This window comes from Ochlerotatus camptorhynchus, unplaced genomic scaffold (assembly GCF_037179485.1).
Source record: "Ochlerotatus camptorhynchus isolate MF236.1 unplaced genomic scaffold, CSIRO-AGI_Acam_v1.1 ptg000503l, whole genome shotgun sequence".
NCBI classification, from domain to species: domain Eukaryota; kingdom Metazoa; phylum Arthropoda; class Insecta; order Diptera; family Culicidae; genus Ochlerotatus; species Ochlerotatus camptorhynchus.
Window position 1 is genome coordinate 1563469 of NW_027040988.1, and position 12793 is coordinate 1576261.

General features: G+C 38.3%; 1 protein-coding gene across 4 annotated transcripts in view; it reads right to left on the minus strand.

Moving 5' to 3' along the window:
- Positions 1–12793, minus strand: part of gek (serine/threonine-protein kinase gek) — a 162478-nt gene that overhangs the window by 72415 nt on the left and 77270 nt on the right. The window lies entirely within an intron of this gene.

Sequence of the window (12793 nt, forward strand, 5' to 3'; positions counted from 1 at the left end):
GCTTATCCATTCATTTCAAAGTTCATCCACCACCAACACCACAACTACCGAACTTGATGGAATATTCCTCACACAATCATTTAGAATTCATGGAAGAACGCCCACTCGGAAACAGGAAAACCCCAACAACAACAACAACAACAGGCAGCTCTACTGCTCAGCCAAGTGAAGTGAAGTGGATTTTGGGGTGAAAGGAGGGTTAAGGATAATGGATCATTTTGATGAATATTGAAGGTTTAGTGGACAACACAAAACTGCCTGGAGCAATGGAGTGGTCTGCTTTTCATTCGACATGTTTTGGGGTCAAAGATGAAAGTTGGCATGAATACATATGATGTGGTTGTTCTGCGATGAAAGTTTTGAAGAAGTGTTTGCAAGTTCGACAGACCCTCACAACATAAGAATTTCAATTTGACCGATTTTCAAATCTTTACTTAAATTGGATGCAATTCAAACAGGACGTTCACAACTTTTTGGAATTTCTACCAAGGATAAATTCACGCATCACTCTGCATTAAATGATTTCATTGTTCGGTAAATAAACTTCGCTCTTCTGCATCCCAAGATAACTTTTTAATTAAACAAAAACACATTTTCCTAAATGGAAATTCTCCTTCATCATCCAAACACTTTCTGCACAATCGATCCATTTCAATTGAAACTCTCGAACTGATGAAAATGGAATCGTGTTTCGGGGAAAAATCAATTAGATTAAATACAACTTCATCCCAGATTATCCCTCGGCTCATTCTGTATTGCTATATTTTTCTATCCTTCCAGCTGCACCATTTTCGGACGTCCCTCAAAGTAAACCAACAGCGTCATACGCAATTTTATGGCTCACCACCACCATTCTGCTACGATACGTGCCTCTGTCAGTGTCACATATCACATACCCCCTACCGATCTATTTCTGGACAACAACGGCGACATAGTCGAGATAAGCAAACTTGTGTGAACTACAAACAGACCTCGTAGTTTCGGATGTAGGTATGTACACTGGGTTGGAAAACTCTCAGAGCAATGCAGCAGCAGTAGCACTGTGATAAGGATCAAGGACAATGTGAAATATAGTGTGCAAAACATGTCTGCTGCATCTGCGTGATACATAAACACAATAAAGCAAGATCCCGTTCGCGGGCCAAAACTATACAGAAGCTTCTTAATTGCAAAACAAATATTCAGTGCACTGTGCAGCGACAGGACTGGAGAAGGACGAACAATTCCAAACATCTGCCGCACGATGTTGGGCATGGTGGTGCGCCGTTTTTTTTTTCTCCTCTAACCGTTATTGCTTCTGTGGTAGATTGTGGTAGAAAGATAGATGTTCTCACGGACAGAAGAGATCTTGCAAAAAGTTGGAACTTGGGGTTTCGTATGATTAACAATTGCGGAAATGTGACGGTAAGTAATACGAGTTGATGGAATTTGAAACTAGTGGTTCTACTTCTTCTGCTTTGGCAGCTAAGTGTATTTTGCTTAGTGTTCCGCAATGGATTATTGATAACTTACACAATCAATATTAATTTTACATTCGTATAGTGTGTGGTATCTAATCATAATGTTACTCTATACTTGGAACTTCCAGAAAATTTAAAAAACCGAAAAGTCAAAACTCGTCGTCTCCACCATGGTTACGTTTCATAGCCGTACTTTAACTGACTAGACTAAGAAGGAAAGTCCCAAACTCAAAGGTTATCGTTAACCATGAGCCAAATGTCACTCAGACGAATGGGTCATTGTGTTGCAAATGCTCATTACAGCTAAAATGCTACTTTTCGCATTTATGTAACCATGAGATATTATAATAATACTTTTTATATGTCAGATGCAAGCACAGGAGGTCAGAGGGTCACAATTAGCGGTTTTAGCTGTAATGAGCAATCGCGATGAGTGAATCCCCCCTATTCTGCGAGTCACGTGACTCTCTCTCACCGATGATTTACATGGAGAGTCACCTCACACGAGGTGACAATTGTCACCTCACCGGTGACAGAGAGTCACGTGACTCGCAGAATAAGGGGGAATGCTCATCGTTATAGCTAATCGTTAATTATGACACTCTGTTATGTGTCATTTATAAATTTCCCTTCTCTTCCTGCATCATGTTTCAGATGATTTAAAATAAATTTTGTTCTACTTTTGCGAGTTTATTGAGTAGTTTGTGAACTGTTCTCGCTATATGTGAAAAAATATGGTTTGTTTAAATTTTGGCTGTTCCGTCCCTTTCAAATGTTAGTCTAGATTTAAAGTTTTTTAGGCACATTTAAGGTCATTTTAGCGTATAGGATTGAATAAGTTGACAAATATTTATAAGAATTTGTGTGTGTGTGTTTTAATAACTATTTGATCGTTGCCTTTTACCTTGTTTTTTGGACAATGCTTTACATTTTACACTTTTTCAATAGTTTCTTGTCAACAACAGTCATAAGCCTTGCTTTCCATGCGTCGAAATATTTCTGATCTATTGGGGATAAAATTATTGAAATTGGTCCAGGGGCAGCTGAGTTATTAACGTTCAAAATCTTTCATAATTTCGTTACATGTTCCATTTTCGGTTTTCACAGAGTGTACCCCCATATAGAAATCACAGACGTAGTCCTACGCAAAACCTTGTGTCACTGCTTGTCAGAGAAGGTTTTATTATTGAGTTCATTAATTTTAGTAGTTCTAGGCCAAATAGAAAAAAGAAAGATATACTTGAAACTTTGCATAATTGTTTGTTGCGGGTAATCATTCATATGTGTGATGAAATTCAACCATTTTGCATTTTTTTTAATAAATCGTACCATGAAAATGTTGCTTCTAATCGAAATGACGTCTGAGACAAAGTGTCAGAGAAAAATTAAGTCTTTCTAGGTAATTTAAGTTTTTATCATGTTTCTGGAATTTTTACTTAAAAAGATTTAAAAAAAATCAGTAAACATTCCAAAAATTAAATATCTCAAAACGTCCTTGGTCAATATTTATATTTGTTTAAAGCTTCTGAAAATCAGTCATATATATTCAGTTTGAATTTTGGAAAATGATGTAACTTTAGGAGAAGTTTTAGCATACAAAAATTGTAAACAATATTAAAACTGTTATCTACGAACTAAATTTCAGTGAATACGTTTCTATAAATATTGATAATCGGTCGTAAAATTGCAGACATATGAGCAAAACCATTTAATTGTTTTCTTAGAGGGTGACCCCATACTTATGATCGAGAGTGTACATATCCAATTATATGAGATATTTATTGAGAGACTACAGTACCGTTCCAGCATTTCCATGTCAAATAGCAAAAAAAGGAAATTTTTAACTTGACCTTGTCCGATTTGCATGAAACTTTGCATAATTGATATGGGCAATCATTCACATGTTGGCAAAAATTCGTCAGTTTGGATCTTGTAATTTTGTTGAAAATGGCGTCTTTGAAATTTTTCAATAAATTATTGCACGAAAACGTCTTTTCTGATCGAAATTACTTCTGAAACAAAGTGGTTGAAAACAGTAAAGTCTTTCTGGAAAAAATATTTGGACAATTATTCACATATTTGCAAAAATTCGGCCATTTTTGATCTAGTTTTTTTTTTTCAAATAAAATTATTTCTCACTTAGTAAAGTTTTTCCGGTAAAATATACAAAATATTTTTTTTTTTTGTAATATTTAGTTGAAATTAAAAAAAAAGTGTTACAAACTTCAGCAACTCAAAAAGTACATCTTCAATTTTCATATTTAAAAAAAAAATGCTCATGAAAAATGCAAACTTTTGGGATATTTAAAACCATTGACAAAATTCAAAAACATCAAGTTTTGGTCATATTTTTAAGCTACAAGTGGGATTTAAATAAGATTGATTTGAGATTTTTTTACACAAATACATAATAAACTATTTTAAATTGACTTCAGTATACCCATCTATGATCCTAACTTCTGAATTCAAAAGTTTACAATACATTATATCCTTCTTCAAGTATTGTGTGGCCACCCTAAATTTTCATTTTGAAATTCCCGACTTTTTCCCTGTTCCAAGCTAAAAAAATCCTGGTTGTTAATATTTATTCAAAAATCTAAGAACTCCATAAAACATTGACTTTTCGTGTGAAGACATGTTCTTCTTCTAGAAAGTTTCAAATGCTCATGGAAAAATTGCAGCAGTTTAGAAAGACAAAAAAATGTTTTTTTTTTAGTTTTCTATGATTTGAGAATCATAGCAGAATAAGTGAAAGTTCTTCAAATGCAATATGCACTCAATTATTAATTATCAACTCTTAAGAATTACATTAGTGGTCTTCTCTCAATGACCTTTAAATTTTCCTTGAAAACACTTAAATTTTCCTTCACCATTTAGTTGGAACTCGTCACTAAACTCCTTTGGAACTCTCCTCAGAATTTGTTTGTCATAGAATTCATCTCAGTATTCCCTTGAAAATCTTCTCGAATTCCCATGGAATTCACTTCGAAGTTCCCATAAAATAATCCTCTGAATCGCATTGAAGATTTCAATTGAAAATTACCAAGAACTCTCTATTACCTTACTTTGAATGGCTCTACATTAAATTTTCCCGGATTTTCCCCGGTTTAAAGGGTGTCCCACATCAAATTGCATCACGGAAAAAATGCTGTAGAAAATTACCCATTGGCTTTTTTCTCTTGAAAATTTGAGTAGAAGTAGTTTAGAGTGTTTACACTGTATTTTTATCGCTGTCAGTTTTTCGAAAATTGAAAAAAATGGCATCACCCGAAAAGCAACGTCGCGGATTGATTTTGCGCAAGCACCTGGAAAATCCTCAACTCTCTGATCGGGACATCGAAAAACAACTTGGAATCGTGCAGTCAACGGTGAGTCGTGAAAACGAAACTCTGAGCATCTAACGGAAGGAGAAATGCGGTCAGAATGGATGTTCTATTAGTGATCAGGATCACAAGCGTGTCGTGAAAGCGTTTAAGCGGAATCGCAATGCTTCAGTCAGGAATGTAGCCAAAAAGTTGAATCTGTCCAGGTCTTTCGTTCAGAGAGCCAAGAACCGGGAGGGACTGCAACGTACAAAGTGCAGAAGGCTCCAAATCGTGACGAACGGCAAAATACGGTGGGAAAGTCACGGGCCCGGAAACTGTACACGCAGATGCTGACGAAGCCTCATTGTCTCATCATGGATGATGAGACTTACGTCAAGGCGGACTTCCGGAGGAAGTAAGGAAGCAGAAACTTTCAAAGTTTGCCACGAAATACATGATTTGGCATGCGATCTGCTCATGTGGCAAACGGAGTGCGCCGTTCGTGACTACCGGGACTGTAAACAGGGAGATCTACCTCAAGGAGTATCTACGGAAGCGTCTACTTCCGCTGTTAAAGCAACACGAGGGTCCTAGGATCTTCTGACCGGATCTAGCTTCGTACTACTATTCAAAGTCCTGGAGTAGTACAAAGCCAACGGGGTCACTTTCGTACCCAAGGACATGAACCACCCCCCCCCCCCCAACGCACCGGAACTAAGGCCCATTGAAAAATACTGTAATGAAGCAGGCACTACAGAAGCATCCCAAGGAGGTCAAGTCTGGGGAAGACATGAAGAAAAAGTGGGTTTCCGTACAGAAGAAGCTGCAGCCAGATATTGTACAGAACCTAATGAGTGGAGTTAAGCGTAAGGTGCGAGCGTACGGTTATGGTATTGAAGTTGAATGAAATAAATATGCCAAAAGCTTACTGGTGGGTTATATTTTATTGTCTGAAAGTTTGAAAAGGATCGGTCAACTAGATAATAAAAATGCATTGGGACACCCTTTATAATATTCAGTAAAAAACGAAAGTAATCCATGATTTTTTTAAACCTGTCCAAGTGCAAATTTGCGATGATGTTTGTGGATTAATTATTTTCAACAGCAAAGCAACAGGAATCCTTTTTCAATGTTGAAAGTATAATAGTTAAGAAATAATCTATTGATGTTTAAGATGTTTTGATCTATTATTTATGTTTTACAAACAGTTATCTAACAATTATGGGTCAGTTCATAATAATTAGGAATTTGCCAGTCCAGTGTGAAAGTCAACTGGAAGTGGTCCTCAAATGTGGAGTGATTGTGTGAAATATATAAAGTATCAAGTTAACCACCGAACGTTATTGAACTGAATGGGTCATAAGATCTAATTGTAAAGAGTGAGAAACTGAATAAAGAGATATAGCGATAATGAGAAGAATATATAAAAAATCTGGTAAACATGCTAAGAGAATTCTGATCAGGATTCCAAGATAATTATGAGATAATGTCCTAAGGTATTCTGAGATGAATTCCAAGCAAGTTCAGAGGCGACGAAAGGAAATTCTGAATTGAATTCCTAGGTAATTTTTAGAATAATTCCATAGGAGTTGTGAAATTAACATCACGGAGAATTTCTAGGTAATTCTGAGAAAAATGATATGAGGATTGTGAAGAGAATATCAATTGAATTTTAAGAATTATTGTAAGGGAATTTTGGTGAGAATTCAAAGATTATTATTAACAGAAAGTAAAGTGTGTGTTGAGGATAATTAGAAGAAAAAAAAACTACAAGGGACAGCCCTATGGGATTGTACGCAATACTGACGTAGAACTACGCGGTCTTATATAATAAATGTTATTTGCTAACTGCAGCAGGAGCTTGTGTTTTGAGTATAAATAGGAATTTGAGCGGGGTTCTCTCTGTTTATGATGATGATGATGGTCCCACCTCTTACCCCTACCCCCCTGAGCTGGACGATTTATCATTAAGATAATTAAATATGACATTTTAACCAGGTTGGCAAATAAAATCGAACTGGTTTCAGTTACAGATATAAATTCCCTCTAGAGCTTACAGTTGCTTCACAGTGATATAAATGTGGAAAAGCTCAGGCGTCCACCTCTTAGTTCGCCTTGTTGTCCACCTAAAATATTCATAAGTATTACAAGCAATCAAGAGTTAATGAACAATCAACAAAGCATCCTATTACACTAGCAGCCCCGCAATCTGATGCTATCATAATTTTCAGCAATGTCAGGAATGCTCACGAACCCCCAACATTTGCCAGAAAACTTACTACTAACTCAAGGTATCTTCCAAATAAGCTTCAAAATTGCATTTTTTTTTTATCAAATGTTAAATTCAGTCCTCTATATCCGTATGACGCGCTTGGTATAGATGACCCACAGCGACTCACGAAGAGCTAATGATTTCAATCAATAGCGGTGAGGCTTCTTCCTCCTTCTATGGATGCTCATGTGGGCTGCAGCTCGCTGCTTGCAGGCAGCCTTTCGTTGTGTACTGGAGAACAATGTTCAACGCCACGCACCGAAAGCACTGCTGCTGCTGATGACGACCGATCGGACACCACCACACACGGTGATTGGAATTGAATCCGCAGCCTTGATAGCTAGCTGCTTGCGGGGAGCCTTTCGTTATGTACACTGAACTCTTTTTTACACGGTTTTTTTTACGCGGTTTTTTTTTACACGGTTATTTTTACACGGTTTTTCGGGATTTACACGGTACGTTTTTAACGATTTCTCGACAACGATACAACCTATCGACTTGATTTCAATCACATTATCCGTTTCAAGCTATAGGTAATCGAATGGCATTCTTAGAAAAAAATCACAATTTTTGGTGTAAATACAGAAATTTTTAAAATATGTCTATATGGACCATAGCATGCTATAATAACAAATGGCATCAAAAAAATCCGATTTTTGAAAAACATTTAAGCATGTAAAAAATCAAAATCTCGTAGGTTTTTTTACACGGTACGTATCCCCCGTGTAAAAGAAGACCTGAGTGTACTGGAGAACACCACCACTCACCACGCGGCGATTTAATAAACACCGTTTGGTGAGACCAGATGGACTTCAAATTTGAAACCTGTAGTAGGGAAATCGCTTTTCGCAGGCAATCGGTGATAATTTTAATTATCATAACAACAGTTGTACATTCGTGCAGTTTTCATTAGTGACTTTTGAAAAATGACAAAGTCTTAATTTGAGCAGATCCGTAGAAATATTATCGATTGGTGCTAAAATTATTGATATTGGTCCAGGGGAAACTGAGTTAATAATGTTCAAAATCTTTCATAATTTCGTTACATGTTCCATTTTCGGTTTTCACAAAGTGTACCCCCATATAGAAATCACAGACGTAGTCTGTGCGTAAGGAGGATTCCTGATGAGAGTTTTCTAGATCAGTTTAGTCTAGTCTACACATACTAGGATATCCAAGGAATGCTTTAATTAAAATTTTTAGAATATTTGCAAATGAATCAGGATAATATTAAAGGATTCCGATGAAATTCTTATGGAAGTTCTTAAGGAAACTCCGAAGAGGTACGGTACGAGAATAGTTCCAAGGATATTTTCTTGTGAGTTTATTGAGAATCCCATGACTATTCTGAGCAGAATTCTATGATAATTATGGACAAAATGTGTGTTAGTAGGGAAAATGGATGTGTAATGTTGGCCTAAATGCGCCTAAGCAATCGACTAAATATTCAATAGCGACCAAAAATATCCATTAGTACCGTCCCAATGACGCGTTCATCTAGATAAAATTAATAAATAGAAAAATTCTAGCGATGGGCCCAATCTTAGATCCATAGGCCAACATTAGAGCCATTTCCCCATATAAGCCATTTGTATAATTAACACACAAGTTGATACATTTTAAATCTGCATGAATCAGAGATATGACTATTTCAGAAATTTATTTTTTTAAATCTTTATAATAAGTTGGTGCAAAAAAAATGTATCGTCAGTTAAAATAAACTTGTACATTCATAAACAATAAAAGAAGTGACCATATAGGGTAAATTATGGCTTCGGCACCCATTGACTGTTTTCGGCAACCGAAATTGAAACGTTAATTTCACTGTATTTTCCCATCAAAACTCTTCGCTGAATGTATTAAGCCGATTCCTTACCTTTTCAGCTTCAATCTGATTACATTTTTACGACTGTGCAATCCTGTTCTGCCATATTTTTCTTTAAATGAAATATACACACTACAAAATACGGCTGATTTCGAGTTGCCGATAATAGAACAGCTGGTTAACACGCAGTTCAAATGGAAAGGGTGCCGAAGAAAAAGAGACTGCCGACAATAGTCACTCTCACCTGAGAAGTTTGGAGCGTTGTAAAAACATGTTCAACCCGTTTCGATCAATTCTGTCGATTGAAATTGGTAGAAAAGCAAGCAGCAGATAAATGTCAACAAACAAACCTGTCATGTATGTTTGTGACGCTGAGAAATCGCTAATAGAAGTTCGGACGCTGCTTAGATTGACGAGAATACGTAAATTCCCCTATTAAGTTTTATTGATTTTTCACGGTTGTCCTGTTCAATCCAGGTTTTACCGGTTACTTTTAAAATTCCCGGTTATTTCCCTGTTCGCTTCGATTTAACGTAACCGGTAGCTTACCCACGAATGCTAACATTACCATCAGATAGAGAAAATTTCCCCCTACCTGATAGTGGTGTTAGTATGCGTTGGCGAGCTACCACTTACGCCAAACCGACGATAAAATGCATTGTTTACAAAAGCTGATACGTCCCTTCAAAAAAAAAAAAGATCGAGAAATGGTTTCATCCTTGGGTACAATGGTTAAACTGTGTAATAGGTATTGACAGCTTTAGAGGTTGTCACCACAAAAATTTATTCAATTAGTCCTATGTCCTGTCATATGAAATAGGATTGAATGAAATAAAATTAAATAGGTAATGAAAATTCTGGTAATTACCATAATTGATATCACTTGTCAATTCCAAAACGTCTGTACATCACATTAAGTGCACCTCAATCAATGCATGGCTCAGTACAGGGCTACGGTTGAAGAACTCATCGATTATGTATCCTATACAATTAAGGCTTGAGTTTATGAAAAAAAAACATTAACAAATGCATCCATGCAGTATATCTTCCTGGCAAAGCGAGTTATAATTAAGTAATTACTGCTAGCGGGAGTCTATACACCGCGAATGTAGACACCATGAAAAAACGCTATCACCGGTAGCAGCTTACTGATGATGAAACGAGGCCATAGTAGCGCATGGATTCACCATCCTAGGCGTCATGCATACTAATATATAAATGAAGGAATGTGCATCACCCTATCGGAAGCCGCATCTGATGAGGAAACGTTTTATGCATGTGCTCTTCTGAATGAAGGAGGCAGAGATTCGGAGAGAAAAGGAGATCGCTGCTGCATTCGTGCATCATCGACCGTAAAATTTAATCTGACTTCAAGTGTGGCCTGTCTGCACACAATCTAGACCAGTAGGTAGCACCACTACGTCAAGAAGCATACCGAAAAGTACCTTCCTGCCATGCGCTGCTCTCCCAGCCAGATCATGTGATATGTGGGGGGCACGACGCGCCGGATCGCTTCCTATACACACGATTTTGCTCCACATGACCGTGGTTGGTTGCTGCGAGTGTGGTTATGCAATTTAGAGCCACATGTATGATGATAAGTACTTATGATAAGTTGGCGTGTGCGCGTGTTCTTGGCGTTCGTCTTTCGTATAACCGGTTCGTACAATGGTACTTCTGGTGAGTATCTGGGGGTGCGCTATCATCGATGACGGGTGGAAAAACCGGCAGTGCACACACTGGGTGCAAATGTTTTTTTTTAGTAAATAACTTTGATTACCTGTGACTCCATTAGAAGTTTTCGTATTCGTGGCGGATACAATTAAACCAGGGCCTCCCTTAGCTCAGTCGGTAAAGGCGTAGACCATGCTGGATTCGATTCTTGATCCAGTGTAGGATATTCAGGGTTGGAAAATGTCTCCACTTGCCTGGGCATAGAGTATGATTGTACTTGTCACACAATAGTACTATGGTAAAAATGGTACAGGCTTAGAAAGCTCTCAATTAACAACTGTGGAGAGCCGGCTTAAAGTCCCAGAAGGGACGTATTAAAGCCAAAAGAAGAAGAACATTTTGACCAGTTATGGACTGGTAATGTTCCAGAGTGCACCCGCATTAGCTCCTAGTGGTTGAAAGGAATCAGAAGTGATACTACTTTCTGAAACAACAACAATGCTAGAAGTAGGACCGGCCTGCACAGAAGCAGCATAAGACAACAGACAAGTCTAGAAAGATTGCCAAAGGGACGGAAGTAGGTCAGAAATCTAAGTTAGTGTAACGCCACACTGTAGAAAACCCGCGCGCGACCCGTGTACGTGCCTGGGTGTTGCACTTGTCTTGATTTACTACTTCAACACGGTTTGGCTGCCTATGCCGGGCCTGTGTAGACACTTCCATTTAATGGTGTTACTGTTTCTGTGCGGTTTTCAACTGTGCGGAGTAGCACTTTGTTACCACAAGAGTGACGTTCAGAATAATATTTCATCTATATGGACTGTCACTAATACTGAGAAGGGGTTTCACGCTGGGTGGTGCTGAGTGGAGAATATAAAGTACTTTCAAACAATTAGCATGTAAGTAACAAGCACGTAACACACGCTAGGACGACCCTCGGCTGTCATAATGCCATGTGTTGCCGTTTGTCTGCAGTGCTCTCCTCTAAGTCTATGCTCGAATGGATCGCGTGTCTTCAACTTCCCACATGTCCATATTGGTACGTAACGATTCAGCATCCAGCATTATTGTAGATTTCACGTCAAGAGCTACCGCACCAATAGTTTCTGTAAATTAATTAGCAACATAATAATCACCGACACACGCGACCCACTTGGGGAGGAAACTAAATTGGGAAACAAAGAGACGACCGTATTGTATTGTTTCGGAGTTGTTCTAATTATTGGGCACGTAGAGACCGTCATCGTCATCACTATCGCTGGTCGCTCCATAGTTTGATTGTAATTTTTGTTCTGCTTCCACGAGCGCGCATGCCACCTTCAGCGCCGTAGACTGAACCAGCACATAGTCCCACGAGAGAAAGACACAGAGTCTGTCGTGCGCTGTTCTGTGGCCGGGGGCCCAGCCATTCCAATTTGACCAATAAAAAGTGGTGAATTATGTTGATGGCCATCGGTAATGAAGCCTACATCCAAGGCTCAGGTGCCATTCAACAACAATTCACCCGGTTGCTGATGTTGCCACTGTAGCCCATTATAGAGAACACAGCACGTTAGAGTGAAATTAATAGTCGCAAATAGCCATAAAAAGTCTGGCCACTCGGTTGTTAACCATTGCACTACTACCACCGGGGCTACTTGTGAAAAATTCAAATTATCGGTTTATTAGCTTACGTGTCGAGTTACACTTCGATCGCTTATGTGCCAGCTACAGGAACTATAAACTGATATCAAACCCGAGAAGTTCTGAGCTGCGAATGGCAAACACATAATTAATATTTCAGAAGCATGAAATGGTAATCCATCGAATCAGTGGTTTACTCGAACACGAATAGCCGAATGCTGAACTAAGTATTTGATTTTCTGGGAATCCAACGGGGGATGCGTGGTGAAACCATGAAATTTAGTTACCTTCATAAATATGTCGCAAGTCATAATGTTACACATGCCCTGGACATTGGTGCGACCCGACAACGGCATGCCGATTGCGCGCACAAATATTGTACTTACGAATAAAAAAGAAATAAATCGAAACAAAATTGCCATTCTGGTGCTGCTGGCTGTTGCCTCTCAGGAATTCGGTTTGTTCATAGTCGCAATGTGTCGCTTGCTGTTTCTCTTCTGGAACAGAGCCAAACACAATTTCGTGAATTCGTCATCATCCGCAAGCGAGTGCTCGTGTAGAAGCTGACTAAGCGGATGGTAACTGTTTTGCTTGTTCAGGTCAACGAGTAGTGGTATCTGTAGTATATTCGGCT